Source organism: Solenopsis invicta, chromosome 16 (genome assembly GCF_016802725.1).
Source record: "Solenopsis invicta isolate M01_SB chromosome 16, UNIL_Sinv_3.0, whole genome shotgun sequence".
NCBI classification, from domain to species: Eukaryota; Metazoa; Arthropoda; class Insecta; order Hymenoptera; family Formicidae; genus Solenopsis; species Solenopsis invicta.
The window spans coordinates 23920898-23939158 of NC_052679.1; the positions used below are offsets into that span (position 1 = coordinate 23920898).

At 35.3% G+C, this 18261-nt stretch overlaps 1 protein-coding gene across 5 annotated transcripts in view; it reads left to right on the top strand.

Moving 5' to 3' along the window:
* Window positions 1-18261, top strand: part of LOC105199492 (protein tincar) — a 164693-nt gene that overhangs the window by 20466 nt on the left and 125966 nt on the right. For all 5 annotated transcript variants that reach the window (XM_039459147.1, XM_039459148.1, XM_039459149.1 and 2 more), the window contains exon 2: window positions 11784-11832. The gene's annotated coding sequence lies outside the window, so the exon portion shown is untranslated. The remainder of the gene's footprint in view (window positions 1-11783; window positions 11833-18261) is intronic.

Consider the following 18261-nt stretch of genomic DNA (forward strand, 5'->3'; position numbering starts at 1 on the left):
ATATTGTACGCGGAAAAACAACTGTAATTGTAACACGCGGCAAAAGGCTTGTCCGATTCAGAATCTTTTATGCATAAATTTTAGGATTTATTTTTATCGAAAGAACAATTTATGTAACACAAGTGAACTGAAAGAGTTGTGAGATTTGCCCGACAAGCGCAGGCGAGGGAATATTGTGCGAAATCGCGTGAGAGATTTTATAGATAAGCAATTCATTAAAGAAATGTTAATATGGATATATTATTTTTCATCCTTGAGAGATACTTTTATTACACCGTGACCCCGCGAATCCGCGAATATCGATAATAATTATCCGCGCTGCTCCTTCAAGTGGAAGATCTCGTGGATCGTATATGCAAATCGCGGAAGTTAATATTATCGCGGAAGTTAATGCACATACACATGCGCTCAAAGTGGCCTCCTACGTTCATGTTTTACGAGATTAAGTACGGGTTTAAATTTACAACGTCCGTGGTGTTATCGATTATAGAAGGTATATATCTGGACTAAGACATCATAGACGAGTGCCAAACAAGACGATCGCGTGTTACGAATGTGGAAGAGGTAATTTGAATTCATTGGCACACATACATGATGTAATATATTTTTATTACGTCATAACTACAAAGTGCAGAAACTCATAGAATACATTATACGCTTTATGTAGCGCATAAAAGTATGGTTTTAACAATTGTTTATGTTAACTTGTTGATAATTAATAGAATCTATCGTGGACAATGGTTTATTTTCTTCTTTCATTTAAATTATAATGTTATGCGACGTACAATATACTTTTAATGGATATACATTTTGATCGTGAGATTGCGCACGTTGAATCTCGAAAAATTACGATATTGATTAACGTCGAGTTGTTTGAGTTTGTTCCCACGAGTATTGGGTACTCTAAAACAGGATAATTAATGTCACGGACTATACATTTCTTACATGTGCAGCGCATTACTGGCGAGCGTGCCTGCATCTCCCGACACGTGCTGCGACATTGCTCACACGTGTGCGGTGAGTATGCGTTTCTGTTTTGCATCGAAATGTGACTGTGACTCGTAAGTCTGAAAGTCTGAGAAAAGTCAATACTGCTGCAACCGGATTATCACTGTTTTGCATTAAATATTTATCGACGATACGTTGTTATTAACAAAACAATTCATTTCGCGATTTCTTGATTAAAAATAATTTTAAGTTTATACGGATATATTTTCAATTACTCAAATTTTCCATACACGTGTTACAGGAAATTTGAGTAATTGGGAATTATACAGAACGGCCAGGCAATATGCATAATTTGCAATTTATTTGGTCAAAATGATTAATGGAAAGAATTAATCAAATTTCCCAGTCATTATGCAGATTTCCCAATACTAAATGGTCATTTTGGCAAATTATCTTGTTTGTGTTGATTTTTCCGGCTGTCTTTAGTTTGAATTACACTGAATAATATATTTCACTCTTTCTCTTTCTCAAGTCCGCCCTTCATGACTGAACGTTGTGATCTCTATGTATACTCATGCATACTGCAGAGTGACTGTCTTGGCGAAAGTACCTCCCTCGGTGATTTTCCTTCCGAGAGATGGTGATCGTTTAAAAATTTGATATGGATGGATTAAATCTTGGGATCTTTGTCACAGAGAGCAGACGTGCAACTCTTACACTGCGATCATCACATGAAATTATATTTAATTTAATATATAATGTGAAATGTTATAAAAAATTGTGTGAGTTTGTAATTTTGTAAAGTACAAGTGTGTGAAGAACGTAGAGAGGGGGAGAGGGGATGTATCCTAAATGTATATAACTGAACCCAAACTCATCTTTAGTTTCATAGCAGAAATTGCGACGTGGTCAATCGGGACATATGGTCAATATCAATGCGATCAACTGAAATTGAGTTTGGGTTAAATTATATCCCTCGGATGCAGCCTCCTCTTATTTATAGCGGGGACGGAATCCTCCGTTGCTTACGCGTGTACTTTGCAAAATTACTTCATATGGTTTTGTACAAAGATATTTTCAGTTTTTTAATCACATTTCCTACTTGTCCGAAGGCATTAGGCGTAATGACTCATCATTTTGATTAATTTGAACATTTTTGCTTTAATTATTCAAATGTCCTAAAACAAGTGGGTATTATATGCATATCGGCCGGCCATTATATATAATTACCAAACTAAACAAATTTCCCGTAACATTATATATAAATATATCTACATAAACTTAACACTCGACTTAACATCATTTTGTTAAACGAAACGAAAAATGAATACGTAGCAATGCAAGTGTTATCACTTTATTTTCTGCAAGGTTTGCTTCGAATATATGCGTTCACTGTTCTGGAGTAGTAATATCAGTGAACGATGCTGCGTGAAGTTATGGGGAATCGTTGAATGAAAAACGACCAGGAACCGATCGTCGGAGCGCGAGCACACGCGAGTAGCGTTTATCCTGGATGACAATGGAACGTTTACACCTATTGCACCGTATTTCCAAGAACCGCTGATAGCCAGCATAAAGAGATGGCTTCGGATCGTAATACTCCTTGTATTCAACCGGTTCCACACCGACCGGCGGTGGACGAATGCGAAATGTACAGCGGCGCTATCGCGTGCCTTCCACCTATCTCGTTATATAGGCGACCAGAAGAGAGCAGGAGCGATCTCTATTCACGGGCGAGCCTCTAACTTTCCAGACGACAAAAGTTTATGAAATTCCTGAAAAGCTTGGCCTACGACGTGGACGTCGGCGTGACGGTACGAACGGAACTTTTCGAGCTTTCATCAGGACGTGAGAGAACCTCTTGGTGAGGCCATTTCGCGGCCTGCGCTTTCGCGCGATGACGTTTACTGCGCCGCCTATTGTTTTCATTCATCATAGGCAGCTCGCGATTATTCCATCCTGCCGAGCCAATTCTCGCACCAGCGTTATCATCCAAACGATAGATATCGCTGTCTAAACTCGCATAATGTCTCATCATCCTCGGCGTACGTAGCTCAGCATGAAAAGGCAGTCTGCAATCTAAAATTATTATAGAGCGATTGACCTACATTTCAGAAACTCCAAGGCTAATCTCATCAGGAACTATGAAGTGTCGTTCGCACATGACACAGCGAAACATCTCGTACTTCGCTAAACTGTCGTTAAATCGCTTTGCACTCGATATAACTTGGGCTGCAACGGTTTATAATAACGTTGTTGACTAGATAATAGCACCGTTGTCACCGAACAAGATGGTTGAAGGTTGTTTGCCTGTCAAACGCCTCACCGGACTCTCCCTTCCTATTACCCTCGCACCGTAGCTTCGTGCGCGTTTGGTCTATATTAGACTGCTCTATTCCAAGCTTCAAGTTCGTCGAGTATATCGATGCGAGAAATTGGCGCAACATAGAAACCGTATCCGCTGTGCGGCTACCCATAAACGTTGTCGGCGTTTCCAAGATTAATTATCGCGTCGGTCATCGTTGCAATCATCGCGAGTGCACTCGATTACGCGCGTCTCTTCGGGGTTTTTGATGTATCATACCGTGATGCTTTCTTTTTTTTCGTCTCGTTTTTCCCTTCCCTTCCCCCCACCCGCACCTCTTTTACCACCGAGCGAACGTGCGCAACGTGTGCCGTGCCGGCTTCGCGCTATATCGATCTCAACAGCGACACGATGTAATGCAAAGAACGCATTTGCGCGGGACGAAATTTCCCACGGGCTCGGCAGGCACTTTTCAGGCAGTCCTTTATCTCCGGGCCCACCCTCAAGCTACACGATTCCCGGTAACTTGGCACTGCCGGTAACCCGATAACCCACGCTTAGCTGTGTCTTTGCAAGACCATAGTTTCGTTAGTCCATTGTCCCGCGCAAGTTTGTGTCGTAACCCAACACTTATTGTGCATCTCCCGTCATGTCCGAGTGCCTCTCTGTTGGCAACTGGGATACTTATCAGGCAACGCGTCAAGAAGCACGTTACCCCTCTTTCTAATCTGATTCCGTGTAATTTTCTGCCGACCATCAAAAAATTTCGCCAAGCATTTTCGACGGTGAAAGAAGACCCATTCGATTTACGCGCTGATGACCGAGCATTCAACAAGTAAACGATCTTTATAACTCTTTTAACACTTTATAAAGTCTCATATGCATAATGATATGCTGCGAGGCAACTTGGAATTGTTTGAAAATAATAGCTCAATAGTGATCAATAATGCAGAAATTTAAGGCCGCGTTTGACGATGTATACGAAGCGGTAAAGTAAAACTTTAGAAATATCGATTTCTATGTGACATAGAAAGAGATCGAAACGCGCAAGAGTGTTGCACAATCTATCAAAGATATTTAACTTGGTATCTTTAAGATTTCTTTTTCAATTTTTTTTTTAATTAAAAATGTTTTCGTCCCGTATCAGCGAAGTGTTTCAGTGAAACAACGTAATACACGGCGTTTATGCCAGTTACGATACTATACACCATAAGCAAACCTGCCACGCGAAGGGTCGATGGTAGTTAATGTAAAAACTTGCGTGCTGACCTGCAAGGCTATTTCTAACGGGTCGATATATTCTGCTCCGCGTTGTATATCAGGTAAAGAATACCCGACAGTGGTAGCTAGGGGCCACTGACATGAATTATTACTCCCGACAGGATTCGACAAGCGCGCGCGGGACAAGCACAAATTACTTCCTCGCTTCTTCCATTTCGTACAAATGACGGTGCGTCTTTCACTATCGCGAACGCATTGCCTTAATTTTTATTCGGCACGACAGAAAGGTAGAATCTTATTTCTTAAAGTGAAGTAACGTATCCGTGTAAGAATCACGATCCTGTTAAGCACTGCAGAGTGCTACGCCGGTGAATTGTTGTCTGCCAATTATAGTTTGAGAAGCACAATGATTGATTTATTGGAATACGATGATTGCGAGTTTTTATTTTCGTATTTATTTAACGATTTACGAAATGTTTTGCCGCTATTTCATAAAGTGTTCAGGTTTTTTTTTTTTTATAAAACGTGTCACTTTTGCGTACAAATTTTCGTGTAAAAATATCGGTCTGTCGTCGCGTTTTTATTGCGAGATTGTTGATGACGATAACGACTAATGGAGAGACATTGAAGGGCGATGTTGTACATCAAATATATACGGTGTTTTTCGTACGATCTGTATACATGCAAAAATTGTTCGTACATTTAAATACAAAAGTTGCAGCCTGCACACGGGAAATTTTACATAAACGCGACAGAAGGAGAAATAAAACTGAAGTTTTATTTCGAGTTTTATCGACAGATTTAATCCTCGTGCGCAGACAATGAGGCGGATTATATTTTTTTTTTTTTTTTCTTTCCCTCACGATCACAATTCGAATTTAATTGAATTTTTCCCGCGGGTGTTGGAGATTAATCGGTGGATCATTTGCCGGTTCGCTCCTCGGGTTCATTCCGCCGGATATCCGCTTGACATTGATATATAGCGTCGCGATAAAAATTTTCGTACACGTTACATTCGAATCGATCGTGTTCAGATTTATGTACGATCGTTAGTTGTTTTTGCAAAATATTTTTGTAATAAACGCGGATAAACGCTTGTATGTGATACTGTCGGATGCAAATAAAAGCTTATCTTATTTCGTATCTTAACTACATTAACAATGATTACATGATATCTGCCGACCGTAATGTAGAAGATTAAAGAATAAAACAAATTTAATTACTTTATATCGAAAATACGAAATTTCGTTCGACAAGACAGTAATATAATTTTTACACATATCTTTTCGGGAAATGTTAATTCAAATTGTTTTCTTATATTTTTGCATTCGATATCTTGTATATAAATTTATATACATGTTATTACATTTATTTATTACAGGGGAGAGTTGCCAAATGCGTACCATTTAAATATTTACTATATTTCGCATTTGGTGCTGTTTTGGATGCAAATTTAATCACAAATCAAAATTGTAACTTGATGTTTCCAACATCTATTATCACATTAAGTTTTTCAGCAATAACAAATCAATTTTGAAGCATTGAGAAGAAATGAGCTATTGAGTCTGGCTGTTTATCTTTTGCTGCTATTATTTATAATGTCAATATTACATATTTAATAAACGTATCTATCTAAATTATGACTAGATTACTTTTAGTACCTTTTCCTCGCGTATTTATTCTGTCAATCCTTGCTTATTCTGACAATAGTTTAGATAGGATTAATTATTGTAAAATTAATTATTGTAAAAGAACAGACACTGAAGATGATCCGAACGAAGGAAAACGTACATCTGTTAAATATGTCATATTGACGTTATAAATAATAACGGCAAAAGATAACCAGCCAGACTTTATAGTCATTTCATCTCATTGTTTTAAAATTTGACGAAATTAATATATTTTAACAAATTAAATTGTTATAAGTTGTTCTGCATTGTGCTGCGAAAGATGTGATGTGATTTAAAAAACCAGTCACCTAAATCGTAATTTTTTAAATTGCATTGTCTCTGAAAATATTGAATTTATAAATTAAAATAATTAAAAATGGAATCTTTAACTAATACTAATTTTTTTATTGAGAAAGCGTTATTCAATAATTATTATAAATAACAATAATGAAAATGTAAGGAAATCGAAACCAAACTGCCCTGAATTAATTGTTGTAATAAACACATTTTTATTTATAGTAATTATTATTATTATCACTATTATTAATCTTGCATTTGTATTTGTAGTAAAATTTGTGGTATTACGAATCAGGAATTTTGATAGAATAGAATTTATAAAAGATATTGATTTAATTTTTACAATAATTTGTAAATATGTATATAATGAATGTAAAATACTCTACAAAGTCTACAACAAAATTTGTTTTATCAAAATATAAAAAATTTTAAATAAAATTTTATATTTACACGTTATTATTAGTGTTACATAAGTTGATGAAACGTTTACATTAGATGTATCTGATTTTCTAAAATGTTGCATACAAAATAAGATGGAAATTGTTAAATATTTTTATTTATATTACTTATTTCTTATTTACTTTAGTTTTTATTATTAAATGTTGCTTATATGAAGTAAAAATAGAAAATATTAAAGAGGTACGAATTCGCAGACCGATATGCATTCAGTAACTCTCCTCTATTTTTATGCTTGAAATTTCTTCCTAAGTTCAGATTTTCTTAATAATGAAATCTAATTTACTTTAATGTACTTTGATCACTGATATTCTCGCCTCTACATTGATCCACTGGAACTTCCTTCATCTTCTTGCGCATTGATCCGTAACTGTTCAAAATGTATCAGGTTTTATATTTCGCAGCGACAGGATTGTAACGCATAACTCGCTTCCTGTTTGTATCGTAAATTTGCAGATATTCATCGATAGGAAATGAGCCTGCCTCTCTTGCCTATCTAGCTGTAGTGAGCTTCTTATTCTTGCAAATTACTTTTTAAACAACGTAATATATCTGTCAGTTATACTTGCAAGAAGAAAATAAAAATTGTGAACTACATGGCTATTAAATGCTGCAAATCTTGTATACATTTTTAAAGCTATATAACTGCATCTTATCACGATGAAATAGTTATACACGTAATTAATTTTAATTATTAAAATAATAAGATAAATCTAATAGAATATAATTATTAATGAGAAAACCCTAGAACGATGTACTGTCTGTTTTGTCACAAGAACGACGCATTGCGTTATAACAATTTAACTTTGCGCATAATTTTCATAAAAATGAACTTCAAAACGTATAACAACTTTCTTTTTAATCGAATTTTTAGACAATGAGGAATACGAGCAAATATACATATACAATATACATTAAGGTGGGGCGTGAGATGATGAAGTTTTGTTAATCGAAATTTAATAATGCGCAACAGTTAATATTTTATACTAAGAAGAAATGTGCAAAATCGATTTTGAAATTGATTTCAAACAAAACAATATATATATATATATATATTCTATAAATACATAAGTAGCATTCTTTTAATAAAAACTTTCTTTCCTTTGCACAATTTCCTTAATTTAACGATTTTAACAATTTTTTTCTGTAACGAATCGTAGAGAGGGAAGAAAGTTTTTCTTAAAACAAAAATCTGTTATGTATTAAGCACAACTTCACTTTTTTTGCGTTGTTTTAATATACGTACATATTCATATCACAGTTTCTATTTTTCGAAACACGAAGCCCTCTATCGTGATTGTTCTAACAAATACAAATCAAAAATAGAAACTTTGAATTTAAAGGAAAAAAGTCACCTTTTAAAAACAAATAACACACTTGAGTATGCTCAAAATGAGCTGTTGATTATCAATCTAAAGATTATTTGCTGATTAATGCCGTTACATCAGAAAAAGGGTGTATCCTAACTTGAAATCTATCAAATGGATCAGCGAAAAAAAAAATTATGGCATTCACACGGAGATGCACAGTTTGGGACATCTACTGTGTTCTAGAGTTAATTTTATTATGTACAAGAAATTCGTGCTGAATATTGCATATATTCGGTTGTATGTTAATAGATATTTACGTCATTTTAAACACAGCACTTATGAAATTCGGAAAATCTAATTTATCACGTATTGCATCTCACGTTTCCTATCGCACGTAGCAAAGAGATGACTATGAATATTATATGTTCTCAAATCACACACTTTATATATCTTGCACGAGCGCTTAAATGGAAGTTTTCGGTGTCGCGGAAATTTTTTGGATAGATATGTGTTTTTGCGTCCGAGAACGGACCAAACTTATTCCGTTTGCGGACGAGAGGTACACTTAGGATTCCGCTTACGATGTGCATCGTGGAATTTCCTTCATCTCCTGGCATCGATCTTCCATCTACTGGGGAGTATCCGAGAACACCGGATGCACGCAGTGTTCAATATATATTGGTGTGGATTTATAGTCATGCTGCCCTACGTGTAGTATATTAACCCCATCCTTTTCTAGTTGTAGATCACGTTAGATGGGAAAATCGATATTCTTTTTATATTTATTTCAGGACAGGAGATTTTTGTCGTACTAAAAAAAAAAAACATTAGTTATTGAATTCAATATGCTAGCTGTGATTTCCAAACGCAAAATTTGATTATATCCCTTACGTTTATAAGTTTCTTTTCTTTTTTTAATTATATTTATTCAATTATATTTTTTAATCTCATTTATTTAATTATCGACAAATTTAATAGAAAAATGATACGCTTTATACATATTCTGAGTTATGTAGACTGTTAGTCCATATTCTGTGTTTTCTAATCGGAGGAAGTTCCCTCATACGTCTGGGGGCCAATTTCAGAAATTGTATTCCAACCTCTGAGCTCTTCAATATGTCTGGGAAGGTCAATATCTTGGGACGAATTCCATTGATTTAGCCATCCAGGCCATGAAACCCTTCAGGAATTTCGATTAGTTCTGCGTTAATCACACGTGCAGAGAACCGGGAAGTAATTAACTTCGATTATTAAATTAGTGGCTCCAACGTGCTGGAATATAAATTATTAATTAGAAGATTAGTTCCAATATGTAATGCTGTTTTGAAATGTCAGAATTGTGATTAAATTAATTCTCTTCAATTAAATCTTTTAGATAATAAAAGAGTTTAGAAATTTATCTTAATATTACTTGCATAATGTATGTATGTAATATTAAAATATTTTAAGTAAATATAATAAAAAACTAGAGAAATTGGGCATTTTCTGAACTATTTTTTTAATTTCTTAAAAAGATTTAAATAATATACACACATACATATAATTGATATCCTATTACTAATTGCGAACTGTATCAACAAATGGCATTGTTGATCGAAAGCTCAATAATCATTTTTTCGTTGAATTTATGTATGTACATTTACAAGTTCTCCCAAACTGCGCGTTTGCCGGACTTGCAAGTTTGTCGGATTTAAAACGCAGCTGTTAAATGGAACTAAAAATATAATATTACGAAAATTAAATTACTAATCAATTTAATAATTTTGGTTTTAACAAGTTTTTACGATTCCCGAAACTGCAAAAATTTATTTTTTTTATATTTCCAGATATTAATTTTAAATAAATATGTAAAATTACAAGAAATAATTCAAGCACAGAAATGCTCGTACATTTGAATATACCTCTTGTATTTTTTAATATTTTAGTTTATTTATACGTTTTATCTTTGTCATGATATATTTTGTAATATTTTAATCTATGGAATACAGTATACCGTAGCACGGATGAAATGTGAATCGTGTCAAGGAGAATCGTAAACAGAGGAGACAAATTTTAGTAGACGGTAACATTACAGTACTGCAATTACGGCATGCACAGTGTTAACGCTCCCCGAAAACGGAACGTCATGCGCGTTTCGAAATTTGAGAAAACCGCAACAGGTGTAATCTCATTAAAATGTCTTTCGAAAAACAACCGGTGTCCCTGAATTGGCAGCTGGCACGACTGAGAAGCGAAACCGCAGAACCGACAGCATCTCGCACGATAGTGGGAGTACCTTCCTCGATTTCCAGTCTTCCGCGCTTCGCTCCGCTTTCGTTTCTATGTATTTACTTGCGTGTTCACACCTGACTTGTTCTTAACTCGATACGCCCGTATTTAATTACGTACAAGTGACACGCCTCGCGTCAACGTGCGCGCAAAGTGACTCATTATTATATTGTGCGCTTCTCAAAGCGCAACGGCTTTAAACCGCCGCGGCGCAAGTTTGAAGCTGCATTTAAGACCGGTTTTGCCATTGTGCAAACTTGCCGCCGCTTTGCGAAATTCTGCGAAACTCCACCTAACCACCAATACGAGCGCACTGTACGTTCGGATCTTTTTGAAGGGATTATTCGATAGTCGGCTACGGTGTAACAAAGCAATCGTCGATTGAATAGTGCTCGTGATTATATAAATTATGCACCAAGTTTCGACATTCATCTCTTTTTCGGTCTCAGAACAATCTAAACATAAGATAAAACTTTAACATTTTTTACACGGAAAGAACGGTTTTCCTGACATACAGATCTGAAAGTAATTATGTTGAACAATTAAAAAACTTATATTGGACGTTTAAGCTAGTTTCTAAAATGTTAAAACTTTTTGCAGCGGAATCATCATGCTTGAACGTCCTATGTAATTATTTTGAATTTGCTAGTTTGGCATAAAATTATTTTCTGATCTGTATCTAGATAAATTTCTAGATATTATACAGTAAAATTATTCTTTCCGCGTAGAGAAAGATGTGTTGTGTATTTTAATTCATATGTTACTCTGAAAAGAAAAATGTACCATTGTATAATAAAATTTACAAAACGCGTCCACCGTCGTCGCAAGCACATAGTTCACTAAAAATAAAAACAGTTTTAGTGTCAAACTATATATTGCGTACGATTGTGTACGCATTTGTTTGATTTTAAAGTAAATTTATTTATTATTGTATTATGATTTTGACCTTGCCATACGTACTTACTATGACTAATAGCAGACAATGGTTTGATTACTAGCTTATAAGTCGACTGACTGATTCCACATACACATTTATAGATACGTGAGCATATTGCGTATTATTCATTTAATTTGAATGCTCGCCGTATTTAATGAGAATGATTAATATTCAATTATGCAGAGAGCTTTTCTGATGTATTGGCTTTAATTTTTATGAATCGGAATTGCTACCGCCACATTTGCTGCATTTCATGGATTATGTTATATAGTTTTAATTTATCATTATAATTTATTATTTATGTATTGAATATTTATTTTTAATTGTTAATTTGTTTAATTATATAATAAATGAGGTAATTTTAATTGCAGGTACCGGAAGAATTTTGCATCTCCAATTGTAAGAGGAGCATCATATCTAGTGAGTAATTATTATTATTATTATTTTTTTTCTTTGACCTTATTGCCGACATATTACTATTTCCTTTTAAAACATCGTTTTAAATGCAAAACATGTTTTAAATATAGACCACGCATTTATGTAGCGATATGAAGAATTTAAAAGTGAGATTCTGTTCGGCCTTTAGACATTAAATACATTAAATGAAAACGCTATTCTCAACATTGTCGAATGTCGTTATCGTAGTTGATATATTACTTGAATACAAATTTTTGATATACACGCATAAAGTATTAATCAATACTGTCAAAGTAAAGCTACTTCCTACGGCAATGTAACGTTATTGAAATGTCAACAAACGACAGTACTATAAAAATGCAAAGCAGTTTACAAGAATAGCGTTCGCAGTTTACCTTCGTGTCACACTTTCCTTGTAAATCGCACGGCAAGAGCTAGACTTAAAAAAGTTAGATGTAAGAACCGGAAAAAGCTTCTTGAACTTCGTGATCTCGTGAAAGTTTATGCGGTGAAGGCGCCTGTGGCGTTAATAACCTCATGCATCATCTGCGGGCGAAAAATTCTCCATTGGCCGCTGACGCAGCAACAAAAAATTTAGTGTAGCGGTTTACCACCGTTAGAAAGAAGAGAAAGAGATAAGGAGGAGGAGGGAGAGAGAGACGGAAAAAAATCATTACATTTAATAACAATGATACGTCACATCAATGCCGGTAGTTAAAAATATTGTTAAAAATTAAAAGATGATTAATCAGATGAATGAGAGTCAAGAGCAATTAAAGAATCTATACTGAATAAATAAAATATCTTTGCGTCTTACAATTTCGATCGCTGCTAGTCTTAAACACTTTTATTGTTTTATATTAATTCATTTAATGAGATTAAACGCGTTATTTATTTCAACAAACAATAGAGAACATTGGAGAACATATGTATGTACATCATAATGTCAGTCCATGTTTGCTGGCAATATCTCGGTATTATTGTATTCTACGTCACGTTCAACCAGATCTCGTCTACATTCAGTCTACTGGATTATGAAATTATGAGAAACTGTGTTTCCGTGCGACTGGTGAGCGTCAAAGGCAAGTTGATGACGCATTCTGATATTTTGCCAAAACAAAGGCAAAATGCGAAGCAAAAGCGAGGAAAGAAATAAATTTGAAAAGGGAAATAAAGAAAGTAAACTCGATAAAGGAAACAAATACGATACGTGATAGCACGAATACACGCGATATAAATGATAGTAGCGCGGTCGACACCTGCGGCTTTTTAAATATGAACATCGGATTATTATTTTTTTTCTTTTTTTTACGGTAAACCTAGAGGTATTAAAAGCAGAGATTGGTTCCTCAGTCATTAATTGACGTCCTCTTTTGCCGTTCCACATTTATTCGTCAAAATGCATGAATGCAATAAAATGTTTTGATGCTCGGTGTTTGCGATTATTAATATCTGAATCGTTCTGATGAAAAGCGTTGTAAATTAAATTGCCGTAATTTAATTAAAAAGCGTCGTATTATACTTATTAGTAATTAATCGGCTATTTTTAATTAATCTAATATTAATTTTAATGGAACAGATTTGAAAGAGATTATTGTATTGCTGTACTTTGCGACGTTTGATAAAAAATTAACATGGAAAATAAAATATATTAAAATTTTGTGTTCAAAAATTTCAGAGGATCGTAAATGATTGATTTTTGAGAATTTTCGCAAATGTTTTGAAATCATAAAATGTTGAAGAAAAGAGAGAATATTTATTATTGTAACATTTTTATGATTTTTTTTATTACAAACATTTTATTAAAGGGAAGGATCGTAGTGTATATTTTAATCTAAATCGTTAAAGTTTAATTGTTAAAGTCACCACAGGCTTGCATTATTGTTTTCTCTTACGTTCGTTTGTCACGCGATAACACACACTTTTTGTGTATCGCACTCTGAAAGATATTTGATAACAGTCGCAAGCATTGCTTCACGAGGAAATATCGTATTTTTGCTCGTGGCACAGGAAAAATAAAAAAAAGGACACTGAAAAGAGATTTTAGTGCTCTACCGTGCATGCAGAATGTCGGTACGGCGGGTCGGTTTGACGATATGAGATCGCATAGCCTACAGCTAATGTCATCGGAGAGCAATCCGCCAGCCTTTATCCGGTCCATCCGTAATTAAATTCCAGCGATCGAACTAACCGAGAGTCACGCGTGATTGTACGCACTTTGCCGTGTGACACTAAGGAATTTTGTCGCCCTTTTGTGGAACTATTGAAGACATTTCGAACTTATAATCTTTTAACTTTTCATTATTAAAATCTCTGAAAATATCGAAAGGTTATGAAGTTGGATTGAAATTAAATGTAAAAGTGATAAAATGAGTCATGCAGTTATTAAATGAAAATTAATTCTTTTAGCATCGAGTATTTATTTATTTATTTATTATTTCGTGAAAATATGAATATTTTCCAGAAATCATTTTCTATTATAACTTATTGCTTTTATCCTGATTATATTGTGCTTTTCGTCATCGCATTTTGTGTATATTTATAAACATTGTTGTTGCCACGAGTGCAGTCAGCAAAAGTTGCTCCTTTTATCAATAATTTAATGGTCGGGGCTGGTATTTCCACCGACGTCTCCGAACTTACTATTTTCTGAAGCCATAATTTTCCACCAGGACAGCACGTGCGACAAACGAGCAGCGCATATTCCGTTGGTCGTAGGTTTCGTAATTTACGGGCAACGTCAGCCATAGGTCATTAAATTTTGTCTGGCGCATACTGCGTCAAAATAAGAACCGAGAGGACTTCAAAGATTTTTCTCTAATTAAAAGTTTACAGCTATCAAAAGTTTATTTCAGCTTATTGCTTCTAATACTTTTTTTTTTTAACAAAAGGAGCGATACACAATGAAGTATGTTGTATTAAACGTTGCAACAATTTTGTCAACAACCACTAATGTTACTAAATGAATTAAAAGCATTCTGTTTTATCTGAAATGTTCACGCGTCTCTCTTGCAGACGTTATTTGTATTTTTTGTGTTTTTTTTTGTATGTGCCGCGCAGTTTCTTTTTTTTTGCACTTTTACTTTCTATTGGCGCGTTTACGTCACTCCGTACTCGAACTATAATCGGGAAGGGAGCATTAAGTGCCAGCCGCAGACTAATTGAATCCTTCTCATTATCTCACACAAAAGATGCTCCTATGTACCTTCACCGATCGCTATCGGTGCACGGGGATATACGTGTACGAGTATATACGTGAGCAATGATTCAAGTGCGCGGCCTCGGTTGCCTTGTCCTCCCTCGCTTTGAATACGCTATTACCCACATTACGTTGTTTCTCTTCGTTTTTCTGCCTTTCTTCCGGCTCGATCTCGCCGCCGCGCGCCGCTCCGCGCCACGCTGGTCTCTTAACACAAATTCGTTTCGCTAACAACAAGTTTATTATGGTTCTACGAAAATCCCCCACGAAGGAAACTAATTACGAGCGATCGTGGTATAACGACGTTGACGGTAGATCCTTCAACGCTTTTCTACGTCGCTACTTTTCTCATTAACTTTTTATCCTGCAAATTTTTATCTCAATCTCACATCACGTATTCGGTTACTTAATGCAAATTGGGATGCCACGATCGCTCTATTAACGCATCTTTCGCCGTGTATGTACACGTTACAGCGGCGTTCTTCCATTAATTTTTGTTTGTTACTCCATTCCTTCATGTACGCCCTTTGTCGCAAACGTATCTCCTCCTTTTTTTCGCGATTTCCATCTTTTTCCTCCTCCGCGCGGATCCTCGTGTCGCGGTGTAAAAAGGGCCGGCCGCTCCTCATTTAACTTGCAAACAGAATTATACATAGCGACTCCGCGCTAATCATGCGTTGGTGAGCCGCGCGCGCCAGGGCGTGCATGCGATTGCAATTGCGAGGAGGTATAAGCTCTGGTGGATAAGATACGAGCTTGGTGTTATACGATAACCGCTCCTGCTACTCATCTAGTCATTTTCCCGTTTCTCCATCCTTTCGCTTTTAATGCCCTTATTTCGCTCTCTCCTTTCCTCCCTTTTCTTCTCTCTCTTTTTCTCTGTCTCTCACACATACTCTCTTTCTCTCTCAGTCTCTCTTGTACGCGCGCTCTCATTAATGCACCGTGTTAGGACGGCAAAGATATCACAAATCGTATTTCGCGCTGTAAATAAAATTGCGCAATTTAATTTACATTGCCACATGCAACATTTTTGTATGCGACCGACTCGATGCTCGCGAATATCTTTCCAAATATTGGACATTTTTATTAATTATAGCATTTTGTCAAGTAGATGACGTTTGTAGTTCAGAGTTCTTTAGATTTGGAACGATTTTAATAACTTTTTTTAATCGAGAGCAATCAATCATTGGCGATGTATCTATTATCGTATTCGGAGTCATGCATACATGAATTTCATCGTGTCATCGATTTAACAGTTGCATATTTAGTTATTTCCGCGAAAATAGCATCGTATTTCAAAGCATTAGCAAATGATACATCATGAATAGTTAATGACAATTTCGAGATATGAATGACATATCTATGCATATTGATAATTCTGAACTCTTTTGATAAAATATTCTAATTATATCGCAACACAAAGGTATTGTTTGCTACAGCGATATAGAGTTAATTTTGACTAGGAAAAATAATTTACAAAAAATTAAGACTTATTAAGACTACCGATATTACAGATTCAACTCAACTTTTGATTAAATCTTTTATGACTTTTAATTATACTAAAATAAGATAATCCTTAATTATTGAGAAATAAGCTTACAATGTCCATGTCGCCTTTCTCATTAACAAGAAAGCATACTATCCGGGAATAATCTCATTATTAAAATATACTTTATAATCGGTGAGAGATAGCATCCGTTCCGGTTATGCAAGTCCACGCGTGTCATCAAGATCATAAGTTCGACAAGAAGGGACAGGTTAAAGCAAAGATAGCAGAAAATTAAAGAGGAGGATACAGGATTTAATGCGGCGATTCCTCCCCTCTGCTCTTCCCTCTCCATCCGTCCAGGCTACTCGCGGTGCGAGTTTATGTGCACGGCACAACGTGCAATTTTATTTAAGAACACCACGCGCTTTTGTTGCGTCTGCTCGATTATCGTTATCTCGTCGACGAGCGGTCACTTCCGGTCGCGCGCATGAACACGCCCGGAGCAACCAATCGCACCGGAGAGATCGGCGCCGTCGATCGCTCACGCTGAGCGCGCATATGTGCGCTTTTGCATGCATATATGCAACGATTTTTTGAGAATCGGTGCGTTACGCTGCCGGCCGTACCGGCGCGGAGCGGCGCATCTTGCGGAACGAAGCCCGCCTCGAAATTAGGGGCGACGATTAGATGACAATCTCTTGTTAAACCATATGCACGCGAGCATAGGCGGGCGCGCGAGGAAATCGTGTGACGTGACCGGACACGAGGACATCCTTAAAAATCATTAGCGATGATTGATTTTTATATACAGGATGTTTCAGAATTTAAATCGCTAATGTGCCGACTGATGTGAAACGTGAGATTCTACCCAATTTGAGTTAAAGATTTTAAAAGTGTAATTTTATATAGTTTTTTTTACAGAATCCAGTGTAATTACTCAATCAAAGTATGAATTAATGCCGCGAGAGCCAACACAAGATGTTCGTGTGTGAATTAATGTACTTATCAGGCAATTATTATTACAGTACAGACCGACAGAACAGTTCGATCTTCAGTTTTGGATCATTTTCGGTGTAAAATTATTACTCCATTCTACATGCGATGGCTGATAACGTAGATTGGAGTAATAATTTTACACTGAAGCTGCATAATTTTAAACCGAGGATCGAAACGTCTGTAGTGTAATAATAATAATCGCTTGATAATTACATTATTTCACACATGAACATCTTGTGTTGGCTCTCACGGCATAAATTCATATTTTGATTTACTTTTTCAGAGCAGTTTTTCCTACACAGAAAAAAATTTAGTATCAAATCAATAATTTATTGTTTCATATATAATCAAGAATATAAAATCTTCTTGGAAGATTTTATAATCTTAAACGGACATAATTTATGCTTACATGAAGAGAAAAATTTTTTTCGTATAAGCAAATTATGTCTGATTAAAATTATAAATTCTTCCAAGAAGATTTTATATTCTCGCTTATATATGAAACAATAAATTGTTGATTTAATATTAATTTTTTTCTGTGTAGTCGTTTAATTGTAATTGCTGAATAGTTTCTTTACAATTTGTAGTTTTTAAAGAAACTTTAATTTTATTATAATTGACATTAGCAATTCTGGAGGAAAAAGTCGGTTCTTACATCGATTGGGAAGTTGATTCGTAATACCTTCTTTTATACGGAAAACGTGAAAATTCACCCAATTAGCTAACTTTCGAATATTCCGATATT